Source organism: Pseudophryne corroboree, unplaced genomic scaffold (genome assembly GCF_028390025.1).
Source record: "Pseudophryne corroboree isolate aPseCor3 unplaced genomic scaffold, aPseCor3.hap2 scaffold_451, whole genome shotgun sequence".
NCBI lineage: Eukaryota > Metazoa > Chordata > Amphibia > Anura > Myobatrachidae > Pseudophryne > Pseudophryne corroboree.
In genome coordinates, this window is record NW_026970073.1 from 410868 (window position 1) to 427362 (window position 16495).

The 16495-nt window shown below is 47.8% G+C and overlaps 9 non-coding genes and 1 pseudogene across 9 annotated transcripts; 5 read left to right on the forward strand and 5 right to left on the reverse strand.

The window, feature by feature from the left end:
- Nucleotides 1-8948: 8948 nt before the first annotated feature.
- LOC135026979 (U1 spliceosomal RNA) lies at nucleotides 8949-9111 on the reverse strand. Its single transcript, XR_010223528.1, has one exon. It is a non-coding gene; the product is annotated as a U1 spliceosomal RNA (small nuclear RNA).
- Nucleotides 9112-9263: 152 nt separating this feature from the next.
- Nucleotides 9264-9427, reverse strand: LOC135026895 (U1 spliceosomal RNA). Its single transcript, XR_010223458.1, has one exon. It is a non-coding gene; the product is annotated as a U1 spliceosomal RNA (small nuclear RNA).
- Nucleotides 9428-10102: 675 nt separating this feature from the next.
- Nucleotides 10103-10265, reverse strand: LOC135026934 (U1 spliceosomal RNA). Its single transcript, XR_010223494.1, has one exon. It is a non-coding gene; the product is annotated as a U1 spliceosomal RNA (small nuclear RNA).
- A 152-nt stretch (nucleotides 10266-10417) lies between these two features.
- On the reverse strand, nucleotides 10418-10581 carry LOC135027023 (U1 spliceosomal RNA). Its single transcript, XR_010223565.1, has one exon. It is a non-coding gene; the product is annotated as a U1 spliceosomal RNA (small nuclear RNA).
- Nucleotides 10582-11174: 593 nt separating this feature from the next.
- LOC135026986 (U1 spliceosomal RNA) lies at nucleotides 11175-11302 on the reverse strand (annotated as a pseudogene).
- A 144-nt stretch (nucleotides 11303-11446) lies between these two features.
- LOC135026991 (U5 spliceosomal RNA) lies at nucleotides 11447-11562 on the forward strand. Its single transcript, XR_010223535.1, has one exon. It is a non-coding gene; the product is annotated as a U5 spliceosomal RNA (small nuclear RNA).
- Nucleotides 11563-11832: 270 nt separating this feature from the next.
- On the forward strand, nucleotides 11833-11948 carry LOC135027005 (U5 spliceosomal RNA). Its single transcript, XR_010223548.1, has one exon. It is a non-coding gene; the product is annotated as a U5 spliceosomal RNA (small nuclear RNA).
- A 264-nt stretch (nucleotides 11949-12212) lies between these two features.
- Nucleotides 12213-12328, forward strand: LOC135027004 (U5 spliceosomal RNA). Its single transcript, XR_010223547.1, has one exon. It is a non-coding gene; the product is annotated as a U5 spliceosomal RNA (small nuclear RNA).
- A 274-nt stretch (nucleotides 12329-12602) lies between these two features.
- On the forward strand, nucleotides 12603-12718 carry LOC135026995 (U5 spliceosomal RNA). The gene has a single exon (XR_010223538.1). It is a non-coding gene; the product is annotated as a U5 spliceosomal RNA (small nuclear RNA).
- A 275-nt stretch (nucleotides 12719-12993) lies between these two features.
- Nucleotides 12994-13110, forward strand: LOC135027012 (U5 spliceosomal RNA). The gene has a single exon (XR_010223554.1). It is a non-coding gene; the product is annotated as a U5 spliceosomal RNA (small nuclear RNA).
- Nucleotides 13111-16495: the final 3385 nt, after the last annotated feature.

The following is a 16495-nucleotide window of genomic DNA, read 5'->3' on the forward strand; positions in this document are numbered from 1 at the left end:
CCGCTCTCTCTTCAATGCACGAGTAAAAATGGCGGCAACGCGCAGCTCTTTATATGGAATCCGAATCTCGCGAGAATCCGACAGCGGGATGATGACATTTTCCCTTGTTCAGGTTTTCCGAGTCAGGCGGGAACAACCGAGCCTGCCTCGGAGGAGGAGTTCGTGGGGTTCGTGGGGAATTCGGTTCTCGGAGAACCGAACCCGCTCCTCTCTACCTTATACCCATCAATTTTTTTTATTTTCAATCTAAGCCCCTGCAGTTTTCTGTAAGCATCTGCTTTGCTATGATGATCAACAAGTCACAAGGGCAAACACTCAGGGCTTGAGGCGTAGATCTTAGGACCAGCTGCTACAAGCATGGCAGAGGTGTCACTATCACTGGTGACACCCAGAGAGGTGGCGAGGGAGATTGTAATGCAGTGCGCGCAGATAAGCAGCGCAATGGTAAAAAGGAGGCATGGTTTCATAGGTAGGGGCGTGGCCTGGTGGCCTGAATCTACATTTTGTTGCTCCGGGTGTCCCGGGGGTTGGGGGCTGCACCGGGGACTAGTGTGTGAGCGGTGCTGGCTCCTGCACAGTGACATGGCATGGCCACTAGAGATGTGCACCGGAAATTTTTCGGGTTTTGTGTTTTGGTTTTGGGTTCGGTTCCGCGGCCGTGTTTTGGGTTTGAACGCGTTTTGGCTAAACCTCACCGAATTTTTTTTGTCGGATTCGGGTGTGTTTTGGATTCGGGTGTTTTTTTCAAAAAACCCTAAAAAACAGCTTAAATCATAGAATTTGGGAGTCATTTTGATCCCAAAGTATTATTAACCTCAATAACCATAATTTCCACTAATTTTCAGTCTATTCTTAACACCTCACACCTCACAATATTATTTTTAGTCCTAAAATTTGCACCGAGGTCGCTGGATGACTAAGCTCAGTGACCCAAGTGGCCGACACAAACACCTGGCCCATCTAGGAGTGGCACTGCAGTGTCACGCATGATGGCCCTTCCAAAAAACACTCCCCAAACAGCACATGACGCAAAGAAAAAAAGAGGCGCAATGAGGTAGCTGTGTGACTAAGCTCAGCGACCCAAGTGGCCGACACAAACACCTGGCCCATCTAGGAGTGGCACTGCAGTGTCACGCAGGATGGCCCTTCCAAAAAACACTCCCCAAACAGCACATGACGCAAAGAAAAAAAGAGGCGCAATGAGGTAGCTGTGTGACTAAGCTCAGCGACCCAAGTGGCCGACACAAACACCTGGCCCATCTAGGAGTGGCACTGCAGTGTCACGCAGGATGGCCCTTCCAAAAACACTCCCCAAACAGCACATGACGCAAAGAAAAAAAGAGGCGCAATGAGGTAGCTGTGTGACTAAGCTCAGCGACCCAAGTGGCCGACACAAACACCTGGCCCATCTAGGAGTGGCACTGCAGTGTCACGCAGGATGGCCCTTCCAAAAAACACTCCCCAAACAGCACATGACGCAAAGAAAAAAAGTGGCGCAATGAGGTAGCTGTGTGACTAAGCTCAGCGACCCAAGTGGACGACACAAACACCTGGCCCATCTAGGAGTGTCACTGCAGTGTCACGCAGGATGGCCCTTCCAAAAAACACTCCCCAAACAGCACATGACGCAAAGAAAAAAAGAGGCGCAATGAGGTAGCTGTGTGACTAAGCTCAGCGACCCAAGTGGCCGACACAAACACCTGGCCCATCTAGGAGTGGCACTGCAGTGTCACGCAGGATGGCCCTTCCAAAAAACACTCCCCAAACAGCACATGACGCAAAGAAAAATAAAAGAAAAAAGAGGTGCAAGGTGGAATTGCCTTGGGCCCTCCCACCCACCCTTATGTTGTATAAACAGGACATGCACACTTTAACCAACCCATCATTTCAGTGACAGGGTCTGCCACACGACTGTGACTGAAATGACGGGTTGGTTTGGACCCCCACCAAAAAAGAAGCAATAAATCTCTCCTTGCACAAACTGGCTCTATAGAGGCAAGATGTCCACCTCATCATCATCCTCCGATTCATCACCGTGTACATCCCCCTCCTCACAGATTATCAATTCGTCCCCACTGGAATCCACCATCTCAGCTCCCTGTATACTTTGTGGAGGCAATTGCTGCTGGTCAATGTCTCCACGGAGCAATTGATTATAATTCATTTTAATGAACATCATCTTCTCCACATTTTCTGGAAGTAACCTCGTACGCCGATTGCTGACAAGGTGAGCGGCGGCACTAAACACTCTTTCGGAGTACACACTTGTGGGAGGGCAACTTAGGTAGAATAAAGCCAGTTTGTGCAAGGGCCTCCAAATTGCCTCTTTTTCCTGCCAGTATACGTACGGACTGTCTGACGTGCCTACTTGGATGCGGTCACTCATATAATCCTCCACCATTCTTTCAATGGTGAGAGAATCATATGCAGTGACAGTAGACGACATGTCCGTAATCGTTGGCAGGTCCTTCAGTCCGGACCAGATGTCAGCATCAGCAGTCGCTCCAGACTGCCCTGCATCACCGCCAGCGGGTGGGCTCGGAATTCTGAGCCTTTTCCTCGCACCCCCAATTGCGGGAGAATGTGAAGGAGGAGCTGTTGACCGATCAAGTTCCGCTTGACTTGATAATTTTCTCACCAGCAGGTCTTTGAACCCCTGCAGACTTGTGTCTGCCGGAAAGAGAGATACAACGTAGGTTTTAAATCTAGGATCGAGCACGGTGGCCAAAATGTAGTGCTCTGATTTCAACAGATTGACCACCCGTGAATCCTGGTTAAGCGAATGAAGGGCTCCATCCACAAGTCCCACATGCCTAGCGGAATCGCTCTGTCTTAGCTCCTCCTTCAATGTCTCCAGCTTCTTCTGCAAAAGCCTGATGACGGGAATGACCTGACTCAGGCTGGCAGTGTCTGAACTGACTTCACGTGTGGCAAGTTCAAAAGGTTGCAGAACCTTGCACAACGTTGAAATCATTCTCCACTGCGCTTGAGACAGGTGCATTCCACCTCCTATATCGTGGTCAGATGTATAGGCTTGAATGGCCTTTTGCTGCTCCTCCATCCTCTGAAGCATATAGAGGGTTGAATTCCACCTCGTTTCCACTTCTTGCTTCAGATGATGGCAGGGCAGGTTCAGGCGTTTTTGGTGTTGCTCCAGTCTTCTGTACGTGGTGCCTGTACGCCGAAAGTGTCCCGCAATTCTTGTGGCCACCGACAGCATCTCTTGCACGCCCCTGTCGTTTTTTAAATAATTCTGCACCACCAAATTCAAGGTATGTGCAAAACATGGGACGTGCTGGAATTTGCCCAGATATAATGCACGCACAATATTGCTGGCGTTGTCCGATGCCACAAATCCACAGGAGAGTCCAATTGGGGTAAGCCATTCTGTGATGATCTTCCTCAGTTGCCGTAAGAGGTTTTCATCTGTGTGCGTATTCTGGAAAGCGGTGATACAAAGCGTAGCCTGCCTAGGAAAGAGTTGGCGTTTGCGAGATGCTGCTACTGGTGCCGCCGCTGCTGTTCTTGCGGCGGGAGTCAATACATCTACCCAGTGGGCTGTCACAGTCATATAGTCCTGAGTCTGCCCTGCTCCACTTGTCCACATGTCCGTGGTTAAGTGGACATTGGGTACAACTGCATTTTTTAGGACACTGGTGAGTCTTTTTCTGAGGTCTGTGTACATTTTCGGTATCGCCTGCCTAGAGAAATGGAACCTAGATAGTATTTGGTACCGGGGACACAGTACCTCAATCAAGTCTATAGTTGGCTCTGAAGTAATGATGGATACCGGAACCACGTTTCTCACTGCCCAGGATGCCAAGGCCTCAGTTATCCGCTTTGCAGCAGGATGACTGCTGTGATATTTCATCTTCCTCGCAAAGGACTGTTGGACAGTCAATTGCTTGGTGGAAGTAGTAAAAGTGGTCTTACGACTTCCCCTCTGGGATGACCATCGACTCCCAGCAGCAACAACAGCAGCGCCAGCAGCAGTAGGCGTTACACTCAAGGATGCATCGGAGGAATCCCAGGCAGGAGAGAACTCGTCAGAATTGCCAGTGACATGGCCTGCAGGACTATTGGCATTCCTGGGGAAGGAGGAAATTGACACTGAGGGAGTTGGTGGGGTGGTTTGCGTGAGCTTGGTTACAAGAGGAAGGGATTTACTGGTCAGTGGACTGCTTCCGCTGTCGCCCAAAGTTTTTGAACTTGTCACTGACTTATGATGAATGCGCTGCAGGTGACGTATAAGGGAGGATGTTCCGAGGTGGTTAACGTCCTTACCCCTACTTATTACAGCTTGACAAAGGCAACACACGGCTTGACACCTGTTGTCCGCATTTCTGTTGAAATACTTCCACACCGAAGAGCTGATTTTTTTGGTATTTTCACCAGGCATGTCAATGGCCATATTCCTCCCACGGACAACAGGTGTCTCGCCGGGTGCCTGACTTAAACAAACCACCTCACCATCAGAATCCTCCTAGTCAATTTCCTCCCCAGCGCCAGCAACACCCATATTCTCCTCATCCTGGTGTACTTCAACACTGACATCTTCAATCTGACTATCAGGAACTGGACTGCGGGTGCTCCTTCCAGCACTTGCAGGGGGCGTGCAAATGGTGGAAGGTGCATGCTCTTCACGTCCAGTGTTGGGAAGGTCAGGCATCGCAACCGACACAATTGGACTCTCCTTGTGGATTTGTGATTTTGAAGAACGCACAGTTCTTTGCTGTGCTTTTGCCAGCTTAAGTCTTTTCATTTTTCTAGCGAGAGACTGAGTGCTTCCATCCTCATGTGAAGCTGAACCACTAGCCATGAACATAGGCCAGGGCCTCAGCCGTTCCTTGCCACTCCGTGTGGTAAATGGCATATTGGCAAGTTTACGCTTCTCCTCCGACGATTTTTATTTAGATTTTTGAGTCATTTTTTTACTGATCTTTTGTGTTTTGGATTTTACATGCTCTGTACTATGACATTGGGCATCGGCCTTGGCAGACGACGTTGATGGAATTTCATCGTCTCGGCCATGACTAGTGGCAGCAGCTTCAGCACGAGGTGGAAGTGGATCTTGATCTTTCCCTATTTTTGGAACCTCAACATTTTTGTTCTCCATATTTTAATAGGCACAACTAAAAGGCACCTCAGGTAAACAATGGAGATGGATGGATACTAGTATACTTATGGATGACGAGTGACTGACGACACAGAGGTAGCTACAGCCGTGGACTACCGTACTGCGTCTGCTAGTATAGAGATGATAATTAATGATATAAAAAAAAATATATATATAACTACTGTAGGTATATATAATATAATGACGGACCTGGTGGACACTGTCAGCAGACTGCTAAACTACTAGTATGAAGAAGATAGAAAAAAACTTCCACCACAGGTAGGTAGGTATACAATTATGGACGAGCACTGACGACACAGAGATGGCCACAGCCGTGGCCTACCGTACTGCGTCTGCTAGTATAGAGATGATAATTAATGATATAAAAAAAAATATATATAACTACTGTAGGTATATATAATATAATGACGGACCTGGTCGACACTGTTAGCAGACTGCTAAACTACTAGTATGAAGAAGATAGAAAAAAAAACCCACCACAGTTAGGTATACAATTATGGACGAGTGACGACACAGAGGTAGGTACAGCCGTGGACTACCGTACTGCGTCTGCTAGTATAGATAATATACTAAATATATTACTACTGTAGGTATATAATATAATGACGGACCTGGTGGACACTGTCAGCAGACTCCTAAACTACTAGTATGAAGAAGATAGAAAAAAAACCCCCACCACAGGTAGGTATACAATTATGGACGAGCACTGACGACACAGAGGTAGGTACAGCCGTGGACTACCGTACTGCATCTGCTAGTATAGATAATATAATAAATATATTACTACTGTAGGTATATAATATAATGACGGACCTGGTGGACACTGTCAGCAGACTGCTAAACTACTAGTATGAAGAAGATAAAAAAAAAACCCCACCACAGGTAGTTAGGTATACAATTATGGATGAGCACTGACGACACAGAGATAGCCACAGCCGTGGACTACCGTACTGCGTCTGCTAGTATAGATAATATAATAAATATATTACTACTGTAGGTATATAATATAATGATGGACCTGGTGGACACTGTCAGTAGACTCCTAAACTACTAGTATGAAGAAGATAGAAAAAAAAACCCCACCACAGGTAGGTAGGTATACAATTATGGACGAGCACTGACGACACAGAGATAGCCACAGCCGTGGACTACCGTACTGCGTCTGCTAATATAGAGATGATAAAGATGAAAAAAAAAATATAACACTACTGCAGGTAAATATTTATATAATATATGTATGACGGACCTGCTGGACACTGTCAGCAGAATGCATTTATAGAATAAAAAAAAAACACCACAGGAGTGTTTAACTTTTTCAGGCAGACAATATACTGGTGGTCACACTGGCAGCAAAAGTGTGCACTGTACTCCTGCTATAACTGCTCCCCAGTCTCCCCCACAATTAAGCTGTGTGAGCAGTGAGCACTCAGCACAGTCAGATATACATAGATGATATATCATGCAGCACACTGAGGCTGAGCACAGATATGGTATGTGTATCGTTTTTTTTCAGGCAGAGAACGGATTATAAATAATAAAACTGGTGGTCACTATCAGCAAAACTCTGCACTACTGAGTACTCCTGACAAGTTCAACTGCTCCCCAAATTAGTAGTAAATCAAATGTCACTCGTCTCTATCTTCTAATCTAAACGGAGAGGACGCCAGCCACGTCCTCTCCCTATCAATCTCAATGCACGTGTGAAAATGGCGGCGACGCGCGGCTCCTTATATAGAATCCAAGTCTCGTGAGAATCCGACAGCGGGATGATGACGTTCGGGCGCGCTCGGGTTAACCGAGCAAGGCGAGAGGATCCGAGTCTGCTCGGACCCGAGCAAAAAAGGGTGAAGTTCGGGCGGGTTCGGATTCCGAGGAACCGAACCCGCTCATCTCTTATGGCCACCCAGCATGACGCCTCCCTTCTTGACCATGCTGTAATTGCAGTCGCACTGCAGTTCAGCGTGATCATAAAAAATGGTGTAGCCTCCTGCTGGTGCAGACTGTATGTGCGCGCAGGAAGCCGCCACCATTTTTGTGATCACAGCGGCTGAATGTGATGTCATACAGCTGCTGTGACCACGCCCCCTGTGTCTCCTCCATTGCAGACCCCATTTTGAAGCCTTGCCCCCGCACCGCTCCATCCCTGACATGGAAATGGAGTGTTGCTGACCCCCCTCTCCCCCCCTGCTCCGATTGACAGGCAGAGGCGATCGCATTCTCTGCGGGGTGCCGCAGAAAATGCAGGCACATGCGTATGCTCTTAGCAATTTTTGCAGTTGGATCACTTATTGTGATTGCAATCCAACCTGAATCAGGCCCTATTACCTATCACAATGCGCTGCGGGCAGTACAAAATTGGTTTAATATAGGAGAAAAACCCCCAGACCTGTGCTCCTTAACTGTACCTGGTGGCTAGTGGAGCGGCTGCCCAGTAATCAGTGTCCACGCCAGTGCGCACACGGTCCACCCCCTACGGCCACGCTCCCCTTCATCAGCGGCCTCGTGATCCGGAAGGGCGGTGTGTGTGTGGCTGACCTTAGGAAGAAACCGGAGCCTCCGCTGCAGTGACCCAGCAACCAGGGCACGGGAGTATACAGCGCCGCTGGGAGTGATGAAGCTGCAGTAAAGATGTCTATTAGACCTAGCCTGCTGCAGCCCTTGTAGAGTCTCATAAAACAAGTTCTTCTTTTCTTGTCAAAATGAATAGCTAAGAATTGGCTTCCTGAGGCAGGCCCCTGTTAAGTGGCCTGCTACTGAAGGCACCAACTACAAACTGAGCTCCCTGTTCATGGAAGCGGGGTTATAGAGGAGGATGCGCTGAGCATCTTGGGAACAGTCAAAAGCTTTGAGTCGGTTGGTGCCTCAGATCAAGATCCTACTCTACACCCCAATGTGAATCCTTGTGGAGTCCTGTGTACCCCACAGAAGAAATTAATGTGTCACACCCATTGGCAGCAACCTTAGAATAGCTGCTGATGGGCACAATTGAGAAAGGAAGGGGGGGACATTTGAATCCAGCACATAGATGCAATTCAAATATGTAATTTGTACCTTCCTATTTTAAAATATAATGGATGAACTTCACCCTGTGAGAACAATCTTCATGATCAAGAGATCTCATATGCAAAATAAGTATGAGTTGGGATAGGGCTGGGGAGGGTGGCTGCTCGGGCAGCCCCTCCCCCATCAAGTTAAGGAGATTCAACTGAGGAAGCACAAGGGAACTCTCGTCTGGGGACAACAACTGCAGGGAGACCACATCTTTTCAGATGAACATGGGAGGGCGGAAGGCTGCCTAATACTGAAGCACCATCAAATATCAAACCATATGCAACAACTAGTACAAGCATTCCTGGGGGAAGGTCTGCAGCAGACGGATTTGCATACGGTGATGTCATCCAAGCAGTGGGCCAAAGTTGGCTGGAACCCTCATCTGCATATGAAAAGAGAAAAGGGGCATGCAGGGCATGGCGGCCTTTTGCGGTGCTTGGATGACCCCTAGTTCGCATTAAACACCCCCACCCTCCTTTGGTGTGGGGCTCATGTTGGCTATGCCCCAGCCCCTGAAGCATTCAAGCTGATTTCTTGCAGCAGCTGGGCACTGTAACAGCTCCAGAGCTGCTCTGTAAGGCAACTAAAAGGGTGTGGGCCCTGCAGCACCACCTGTAGTTCGCATTGTGCGTTGGAAGGCACAAAGTAAGCAGACGGGAGAAGTCAGGATAGTGCGCAAGGGCATAGAAGGGAGTGGCTCCAGAAAAGAGAAGTGGAAACAGACAGCAAACTAGGCTGGAGAGAGACCTGAGACAAAGAGATCTGAATTATACGAGAGCCGACCAGGGGAAACACAAATTATGCAATCAAGGTTCCCACATTTGGGGAAATCACAGGAGCAGCACACCCAGAGTGCAATGGGTGAGCCTTGCCCTGGGAGAAGCACCTTCATGATCATAGTATCTCACCTGGCAGGTAAGTAGGAGTTGGGCTAGAGCTGGGGAGGGTCACTGCTCGGGCACCCCCCTGTCAAGTGAAGGAGATCCAACTGAGGCAGCACAAGGGAACTCTCGAAAGAAGAACAAGGCTAGAGGAATATATGAGACAAAGAAATCTGACTTTTACCAGAGCTGACCAGAGGAAAACACAAACACAGTCCCCCACTACCACAAAAAATGCAGGCGAGTTTCCCACATTTGGGGAAATCACAGGGGTCAGCATACCCAGAATGCAATGAATGAACCTCACCCTGGGTGAACAATCTTCATGACCATGGTGTCTCCTATGCAAAATAAGTATGATTTGGGATAGGGCGGGGAGGGCCGCTGCTCAGGCACATCTCTGTCAAGTAAAGGAGATTCAACTGAGGCAGCACAAGGGAACTCTCATCTGGGGACAACAACTGCAGGGAGAACACATATTTTCAGATGAACATGGGAGGGCAGAAGGCTGCCTAATACTGAAGCACCCCCAAACAACAAACCAAATGCAACAACTAGTGCAAGCATTCCTGGGGCAAGGCCTGCAGCAGATGGATTTGCATATGGTGATGTCATCCAAGCAGTGGGTCAAAGTTGGCTTCAACCCTCATCTGCATATGAAAAGAGAAAAGGGGCGTGCAGGGCATGGCGGCCTTTTGCGGTGCTTGGATTACCCCTAGTTCGCATTAAACACCCCCACCCACCTTTGGTGTGGGGCTCATGTTGGCCATGCCCCATCCCCTGAAGCATTCAAGCTGATTTCTTGCAGCAGCAGGGCACTGTAACAGCTCCAGAGCTGCTCTTTAAGGCAAGTAAAAGATTGTGTGGGCCCTGCAGCACTACCTGTAGTTTGCATTGTGCATTGGAAGGCACAAAGTAAGCAGACGGGAGGAGAAGTCAGGATAGTGCACAAGGGTATAGAAGGGAGGGGCTCAAGATAAAAGAAGTGGAAACAGACAGCAAACTAGGCTGGAGAAAGACCTGAGACAAAGAGATCTGAATTATACGAGAGCCGACCAGAGGAAACACAAATTATGCAGTCAAGTGTCCCACATTTGGGGAAATCGTAGGAGCAGCACACCCAGAGTGCAATGGGTGAGCCTTGCCCTGGGAGAAGCACCTTCCTGATCATAGTATCTCACCTGGCAGGTAAGTAGGAGTTGGGCTAGAGCTGGGGAGGGTCGCTGCTCGGGCACCCCCCTGTCAAGTGAAGGAGATCCACCTGAGGCAGCACAAGGGAACTCTCGAAAGAAGAACAAGGCTAGAGGAAAATCTGAGACAAAGAAATCTGAGTTTTAACAGAGCTGACCAGAGGAAAGCACAAACACAGTCCCCCACTACCACAAATAATGCAGTCGAGTTTCCCACATTTGGGTAAATCACAGGGGTCAGCATACCCAAAATGCAATGAATGAACCTCACCCTGGGAGAACAATCTTCATGACCATGGTATCTCCTATGCAAAATAAGTATGATTTGGGATAGGGCTGGGGAGGGCCGCTGCTCATGCACATCTCTGTCAAGTAAAGGAGATTCAACTGAGGCAGCACAAGGGAACTCTCATCTGGGGACAACAACTGCAGGGAGAACACATATTTTCAGATGAACATGGGAGGGCAGAAGGCTGCCTAATACTGAAGCACCCCCAAACAACAAACCAAATGCAACAACTAGTGCAAGCATTCCTGGGGGAAGTTCTGCAGAAGACGGATTTGCATACGGTGATGTCATCCAAGCAGAGGGCCAAAGTTGGCTGGAACCCTCATCTGCATATGAAAAGAGAAAAGGGGTATGCAGGGCATGGCGGCCTTTTGCGGCGCTTGGATGACCCTTAGTTTGCATTAAACACCCCCACCCTCCTTCGGTGTGGGGCTCATGTTGGCCATGCCCCATCCCCTGAAGCATTCAAGCTGATTTCTTGCAGCAGCTTGGCACTGTATCAGCTCCAGAGCTGCTCTGTAAGGCAAGTAAAAGGGTGTGGGCCCTGCAGCACTACCTGTAGTTTGCATTGTGCATTGGAAGGCACAAAGTAAGCAGACAGGAGGAGAAGTCAGGATAGTGCACAAGGGTATAAAAGCGAGTTTCCCACATTTGGGAAAATCACAGGGGTCAGCATACCCAGAATGCAATGAATGAACCTCACCCTGGGAGAACAATCTTCATGACCATGGTATCTCCTATGCAAAATAAGTATGATTTGGGATAGGGCTGGGGAGGGCCGCTGCTCAGGCACATCTCTGTCAAGTAAAGGAGATTCAACTGAGGCAGCACAAGGGAACTCTCATCTGGGGACAACAACTGCAGGGAGAACACATATTTTCAGATAAAAATCTTGGTCATGCTCTGGTTTCTCTTCAGAACGAACAAATCTTTCGCCTTTTACTAAAGATTTCCGTGGAGAGGAGCAAAACCGAGTTTTATCTCAATTTTTGCATGCCCCATCTTTTTGGGGTTTCTTTTATCGGTTTAAAGATAGAATGAGTGTGCTTTAATGTAAGCTCATTTGCATAGAAATGACAGTAAATGTTTGTTTCTTTTCAAACAGAACTTTCTTGACCATGCTACTTGCTTGAAAGATCTGGGAGCACATGGAATACAGTACAAACCATGCTTATAGCAAGGAGAAGCCAGGTGAGAAATCTGCTTACTTTCAAGTTGGGCGCTCACTTTGATCTGAATGAGGACTGCTGGCACAGCATTTAGGCGACAGGTGGAATCTTGGTCATGCTCTGGTTTCTCTTCAGAACGAACAAATCTTTCGCCTTTTATTAAAGATTTCTGTGGAGAGGAGCAAAACTGAGTTTTATCTCAATTTTTGCATGCCCCATATTATTGGGGTTTCTTTTATCAGTTTCTTGTTAGCTTTAATGTAAGTTTATTTGCATAACAATGACTATAAATGTCTGTTTCTTTTCAAGCAGAACTTTCTTGACCATTCTAATTGCTTGAAAGATCTGGGAGCACATGGAAAAGAGTACAAACCATGCTTATAGCAAGGGGAAGCCTGGTGAGAAATCTGCTTTCTTTCTTTCAAATTGGGTGCTCACTTTGCGCTGAATGAGGACTGCTGGCATGGCACTCAGGCGACAGGTGGAATCTTGGTCATACTCTGGTTTCTCTTCAAAACAAACAGATCTTTCGCCTTTTACTAAAGATTTCCGTGGAGAGGAGCAAAACTGAGTTTTATCTCAATTTTTGCATGCTCCGTCTTATTGGGGTTTCTTTTATCGGTTTAAAGATAGAACGAGTGTGCTTTAATGTAAGCTCATTTGCATAGAAATGACAGTAAATGTTTGTTTCTTTTCAAACAGAACTTTCTTGACTATACTAAATGCTTGAAAGATCTGGGAGCACATGGAAAAGAGTACAAACCATGTTTATAGCAAGGGGAAGCCTGGTGAGAAATCTGCTTTCTTTCTTTCAAATTGGGTGCTCACTTTGAGCTGAATGAGGACTGCTGGCATGGCACTCAGGCGACAGGTGGAATCTTGGTCATGTTCTGGTTTCTCTTCAGAACGAACAAATCTTTCGCCTTTTACTAAAGATTTCCGTGGAGAGGAGCAAAACTGAGTTTTATCTCAATTTTTGCATGCCCCATCTTATTGGGGTTTTATTTTATCGGTTTAAAGATAGAACGAGTGTGCTTTAATGTAAGCTCATTTGCATAGAAATGACAGTAAATGTTTGTTTCTTTTCAAACAGAACTTTCTTGACCACACTAATTGCTTGAAAGATCTGGGAGCACATGGAAAAGAGTACAAACCATGTTTATAGCAAGGGGAAGCCTGGTGAGAAATCTGCTTTCTTTCATTCAAATTGGGTGCTCACTTTCAGCTGAATGAGAACTGCTGGCATGGCACTCAGGCGACAGGTGGAATCTTGGTCATGCTCTGGTTTCTCTTCAGAACTAACAAATATTTCGCCTTTTATTAAAGATTTCCGTGGAGAGGAGCAAAACTGAGTTTTATCTCAATTTTTTGCATGCCCCATATTATTGGGGTTTCTTTTATCAGTTTAAAGACAGAACGAGTGTGCTTTCTTGTTAGCTTTAATGTAAGTTTATTTGCATAACAATGACAGTAAATGTTGTTTCTTTTCAAACAGAACTTTCTTGACCATGCTACTTGCTTAAAGGTCTGGGAGCACATGGAAAACAGTACAAACCATGCAGTATCACAAGAGCCTTTATTTGATCTTTCATGAAGATAGAGCAGAATTGAGGACACGTCAACAATTTCTGCCGAAGGTGGTTCATCTTTCCACATGGTGCCTTTGGCCACTGACACCTTCGTTGAGTCAAAGTCTCTGGCTGTGGTCAGAACTTTGAAAATGTATGTCACCAGAACGGTTCAGATTAGGAAAACAGAGGCTCTGTTTGTCCTGTATGCTCCCAACAAGATTTGGTGTCCTGCTTCCATGCAGACCATTATGCGCTGGATCTGTGGTAAGATTCAGCATGCTCGTTCCACGGCAGGATTGCCGTTACTGAAGTAGGTGAAGACCCATTCTACTAGAAAGGTGGGTTCATCCTTGGCAGCTGGTCGGGGAGTCTCGGCATTGCAACTTTGCCGAGCAGCTATTTAGTAAACACTTTTGCTAAGTTTTACAAGTTTGATACCTTGGCTGATGATAACCTTAAGTTGGGTCATTCGGTGCTGCAGAGTCGTACGCACTCTCCCACCCGTTCAAGAGCTTTGGTATAACCCCATGGTTCTTAATGTGACCCCAGCATCCTCTAGGTCGTATGAGAAAATAGGATTTTAATACCTACCGGTAAATCCTTTTCTCTTAGTCTGTAGAGGATGCTGGGCACCCGTCCCAGTCCATACTGTGTCTGCAGTTATTACTTGTGGTTATACACATGTTGTGTTATGGTTCTGGTCAGCTTTTTGCTGCAATTGTTCATGCCGTTGGCTTGTGTTCTGTTGAATGCCACGTTCTGCGGCATGTTTAAGGTGTGAGCTGGTAAGATGCTCACCTTAGTTTAACAATAAATCCTTTCCTCGAAATGTCCGTCTCCCTGGGCACAGTTCCTATAACTGGAGTCTGGAGGAGGGGCATAGAGGGAGGAGCCAGTTCACACCCTTTGAAAGTCTTAAAGTGCCCATGTCTCTTGCGGATCCCGTCTATACCCCATGGTTCTTAATGTGACCCCAGCATCCTCTACGGACTAAGAGAAAAGAATGCCCTTGCGCACTATCCTGACTTCTCCTCCCGTCTGCTTACTTTGTGCCTTCCAACGCACAATGCGAACTACAGGTGGTGCTGCAGGGCCCACACCCTTTTACTTGCCTTACAGAACAGCTCTGGAGCTGTTACAGTGCCCAGCTGCTGCAAGAAATCAGCTTGAATGCTTCAGGGGATGGGGCATGGCCAACATGAGCCCCACACCAAAGGAGGGTGGGGGTGTTTAATGTGAACTAGGGGTCATCCAAGCACTGCAAAAGGCCGCCATGCCCTGCATGCCCCTTTTCTCTTTTCATATGCAGATGAGGGTTCCAGTCAACTTTGGCCCACTGCTTGGATAACATCACCGTATGCAAATCCGTCTGCTGCAGACCTTCCCCCAGGAATGCTTGTACTAGTTGTTGCATATGGTGCTTCAGTATTAGGCAGCCTTCCGCCCTCCCATGTTCATCTGAAAAGATGTGGTCTCCCTGCAGTTGTTGTCCCCAGACGAGAGTTCCCTTGTGCTTCCTCAGTTGAATCTCCTTAACTTGACGGGGGAGGTGCTGCCCGAGCAGCCCTCCCCAGCCCTATCCCAACTCATATTTATTTTGCATATGAGATCTCTTGATCATGAAGATTGTTCTCACAGGGTGAGGTTCATCCATTATATTTTAAAATAGGAAGGTACGAATTACATATTTGAATTGCATCTATGTGCTGGATTCAAATGTCCCCCCCCCCTTCCTTTCTCAATTGTGCCCGTCAGCAGCTATTCTAAGGTTGCTGCCAATGGGTGTGACACATTAATTTCTTCTGTGGGGTACACTGGACTCCACAAGGATTCACATTGGGGTGTAGAGTAGGATCTTGATCTGAGGCACCAACCGGCTCAAAGCTTTTGACTGTTCCCAAGAAGCTCAGTGCATTCTCCTCTATAACCCCGCTTCCATGAACAGGGAGCTCAGTTTGTAGTTGGTGCCTTCAGTAGCAGGCCAATTAACAGGGGCCTGCCTCAGGCAGCCTATTCTTAGCTATTAATTTTGACAAGAAAAGAAGAACTTGTTTTATGAGAATCTACAAGGGCTGCAGCAGGCTAGGTCTAATAGACATCTTTACTGCAGCTTCATCACTCCCAGCGGCGCTGTATACTCCCGTGCCCTGGTTGCTGGGTCACTGCAGCGGAGGCTCCGGTTTCATCCTAAGGTCAGTCACACACACACCACCCTTCCGGATCACGAGGCCGCTGCTGAAGGGGAGCGAGGCCGTAGGGGGTGGGCCGTGTGCGCACTGCGGTGGACACTGATTACTGGGCAGCCGCTCCACTAGCCACCAGGTACAGTTAAGGAGCACAGGTCTGGGGGGTTTTCTCCTATATTAACCCAATTTTGTACTGCCCGCAGCGCACTGTGATAGGTAATAGGGCCTGATTCAGGTTGGATTGCAATCACAATAAGCGATCCAACTGCAAAAATTGCTAAGAGCATACGCATGTGCCTGCATTTTCTGCGGCACCCCGCAGAGAATGTGATCGCCTCTGCCTGTCAATCGGGGCGGGGAAGGGGGGGAGAGGTGGGTCAGCAACACTCCATTTCCAAGTCAGGGATGGAGCGGTGCGGGGGCAAGGCTTCAAAATGGGGTCTGCAACGGAGGAGACACAGGGGGCGTGGTCACAGCGACTGTATGACATCACATTCAGCCGCTGTGATCACAAAAATGGTGGCGGCTTCCTGCGCGCACATACAGTCTGCACCAGCAGGAGCCTACACCATTTTTTATGATCACGCTGAACTGCAGTGCGACTGCAATTACAGCATGGTCAAGAAGGGAGGCGTCATGCTGGGTGGCCATGCCCTGTCACTTTGCAGGAGCCAGCACCGCTCACACACTAGTCCCCGGGTGCAGCCCCCAACCCCCGGGACACCCGGAGCAACAAAATGTAGATTCAGGCCACCAGGCCACGCCCCTACCTATGAAACCATGCCTCCTTTTTACCATTGCACTGCTTATCTGCGCGCACTGCATTACAATCTCCCTCGCCACCTCTCTGGGTGTCACCAGTGATAGTGACACCTCTGCCATGCTTGTAGCAGCTGGTCCTAAGATCTACGCCTCAAACCCTGAGTGTTTGCCCTTGTGACTTGTTGATCATCATAGCGAAGCAGATGCTTACAGAAAACTGCAGGAGCTTAGATTGAAAATAAAAAAATTGATAGGGTAT